The sequence below is a fragment of the Fukomys damarensis genome, unplaced genomic scaffold (assembly GCF_012274545.1).
Source record: "Fukomys damarensis isolate Sample0158 unplaced genomic scaffold, DMR_v1.0_HiC HiC_scaffold_37, whole genome shotgun sequence".
NCBI classification, from domain to species: Eukaryota; Metazoa; Chordata; class Mammalia; order Rodentia; family Bathyergidae; genus Fukomys; species Fukomys damarensis.
The window spans coordinates 882,412-885,443 of record NW_022900949.1 but is presented as its reverse complement, the minus strand read 5'-3'; the positions used below and the strand labels follow the sequence as shown (position 1 = coordinate 885,443).

General features: G+C 54.0%; 1 protein-coding gene across 1 annotated transcript in view; it reads left to right on the top strand.

Annotated features, from left to right (window-relative positions):
* The window catches only part of Tmem38a (transmembrane protein 38A), a 10,667-nt gene that overhangs the window by 3,514 nt on the left and 4,121 nt on the right, over positions 1-3,032 (top strand). The gene's annotated exons all lie outside the window — the stretch shown is intronic.

The following is a 3,032-nucleotide window of genomic DNA, read 5'->3' as shown; positions in this document are numbered from 1 at the left end:
TGCACTTGCGGCAGGCAACAAAAGCAGTGAGCTAGAACCCCAGCCCTCCAGTCCTTTATTTTTTTGAGACAGGACCTCACTAAGTTGCCCAGGCCAGACTTGAGCATGCTATCCTCCCGACTCAGCCTCCCTGAATGGTGAGTGCACAGGTAGCCGTGACTTTGATGCCAGGGCGTGCTGCTCATGGGGACACAGAAGCCTTCTGGAAGCCCCCGCCCCCAACTTCCAGCTTGGTCCCAGAGTGATCACCAAGGGCAAAAGAAAGACCCTGGCGTGATGGCAGCCCCTGGGAGTTATTTTTAGATGCAGAAGTATCCATTTCTGCAGAACAGGGTGCCTGGCCAGACCCATCCGCAGGACAGGACAGCTGCTGGGGGGATTAACTTTCAGCCAGACCCTGGGTTTTAAATAGAAGCCCAGGACAGGAGAGGAGGGAGGGCGTTTTGAGACTTGCGGGGAGGAGAGGAAATGTGTCATCCCGTTCTCCAGCGGGAGTGAGGCAGAGAAAGGTAACAGGGTCCCCACCCGACACACAGAGTGGAAAACGGTGAGTTCAAGACCATGTGGCTAGTCATTATGAGGCAGAGAGATAGCTGCTTACTTTTTACTTGTGTCGGGGATGTATGCTGATCATAAAAAGTAGTCTGTGGGGTGGACCATGAATTATGATCTTCCTGTGGTGGAGTACGATACAGCGGTGAAGCTGAGTATCGCCCTTGAAAACCTGTGCGCAATAAAGCCCCGCACAAAAGGCACACGTCATATGATTTCACCCCCATATGATACAGCCAGTTCTTTGCTTCTGCTGGTTCTCCACCTGAGAATTTGACCAATCACTAATGGAAAATATTCAGCAAAGCTGGGTGTGGTGGTGCAAGACTGTATTTCCAGCATTTGGAAGGCTGAGGAGGCAGCAAGGTTGGTGCAAGTTTGAAGCCAGCCTGGGCTACATCGGGAGTTCAAGGCCAGCCTGGTCTACGAACAAGACCCTACCTAAAGAGAAAAAACAAAGATGAATCACATCTGGACTGAATATGTCCAGACTTTATTTCTTGTCATCGGTCCCTAAACACCATACAGCCACTATTGACCTGGCATCCGTCTTGTACAGTGTATTCTCAGTCCTGCAGAGGTGGTATAAGGCATACAGCAGGGCTGATGGGGTAGGTCAGCAGTGAGCGCCTGCCTAGCATGTGCAGGTCCCGGGGCCCATCCTTAGAGCTGACAACCAAAGTACGTGGGAGGGTTGTGCAACCTAAGTGCTGGGTATGTCGCCGTGACAACACCCTGGTCAATCAGGTGGAAGGAGGAAAGGTTTGTTTGGGCTCATGGCCTCTGAGCCTTACAGGCTAAGTCCCATGGCCCTGTTGCTCTGGGCCTGTGGCTCCCATGTGGCAGAGGAGGCCTGTTTTCTGGCGGCAGGAAGCAGAGAGGAAGAGAAAGGGGCCATAGGCCTCTATGCTCTGCAGGCCACGCCCCCAATGACCTGACTTCCTCCCGCTAGGCCCCACCTCTTAAAGCCTCCACACCACCCAGCACCGCCAGAGGCTGGACCCTGAGGCTTTATAACACATGAACGTTTGAGGGCTCTGAACTCCAAACCACGGGCCTGGAGCATAGAGCAGGTGACCCCACGTGCTTATGTCCATCGTTACCCTCTGCATCTGCACGAGATCCAGGGACACCAGAGGACATTTGACCTTCGTGAGGAAGAAAGGAAGGAGAGAAATTGCTAGACTATAAACTCTGCGATGGGTGCCAGGGATTTAGCTCAGTGGTTCCACCACCTGCCCACAAGTGCAAGGTCCTGAGTTCAATCCCTGGTACCAAAACACAAAAACAACTCCAGAGGGGCAGGGGCCTTGTCTGTCTTGTTATGTTTGTTTGCTTGTTTGTTTGAGACAGGGTCTCACTATATAGTTGAAACTGACCTAGAATTCAGGCTGGTCTCAAACTCACAGTGATCCTCCTGCCTCAGCCTCCCGAGTGCTGGGATTACAGGTGTGCGCCACCACGCCAGGCCTGTTTTATTACTTCTGTAGCATCAGGATCTGGCTTGTCACAATGCACCCTAAATTTGTCTGCTTCCACTATTTATGGGGCAGTTTCTGAGAGCCCTGGGATGGAGCAGCAGGTTCCATTGGGGTCCCAGTCCCCATGGGGGGATGCAGGTAAGGCTAACTCCCCAGAAGCAACCACAGTATGTGGCTGATTGGCCACAGGGTTTGTTCCTCCGCTGTGGAGGCTGGAAGGCTAAGATCGGGTTTCCGGGGCCTCTGCCCATTTACGGTGCCCATCCCAGGTGGACAGCAGGCCTCAGGCAGGCGCAGGACCCGCTAAGGCAGTGGTGAACCCATGGTGCACATGCTATTCGTCTTCCTTTAAGATGTTAAGGTGTGAGTTGCTTTTTCTGAACTAAAACCTCCGTATTCCCATTTAACTGTAGTGTTGTGATAAATCAGTGGGTTTGGGCTACAGCCTGGGCACAGGTCTGTACAAAGTCCACTGTCCCTGTCTAAGGGCACTAATCCCACTTTGGGGGCTCCACCCCCATGGCCTAGCCACCTCAAGGTAAGGATCTGCAGGAAGCCCAGTGAAGTGTTGCAGGCCTGTAGTCCTAGCACCCTGAGAGGCTGAGGCAGGAAGATCCCCCGGAGATTACGGCCAGCTTGGGCTACACAGGAGACTCTGGGACATCTGGGGATGTAGCTCAGTGGTTCCACTGCCTGCCTCACAAGAGCAAGGTCCTGAGTTCAATCCCCGGTAGCATAAAACAAACAAAAAACTAGCCTTTCATGGGAGACCCTGGGCATGCAGCTCAGTGCAGAGGCTCTGGGTTCAATCCCAGGTGCTGTACACTTACGCAGGCACACAGGCAAATGCTTGCTGGAGCAGAGGGGGTTTGGGGGTCTCTGCTATGAAAGCCCGGCCCAGTGCCTGGGCCTGGGGAGCCTGGTCAGCGTGAAGGCGCCACTGTCGCCACCTCCGCATGTCGCACGCGGCCCCCCATCCGCTCCTTGCAGCCCCGGTGC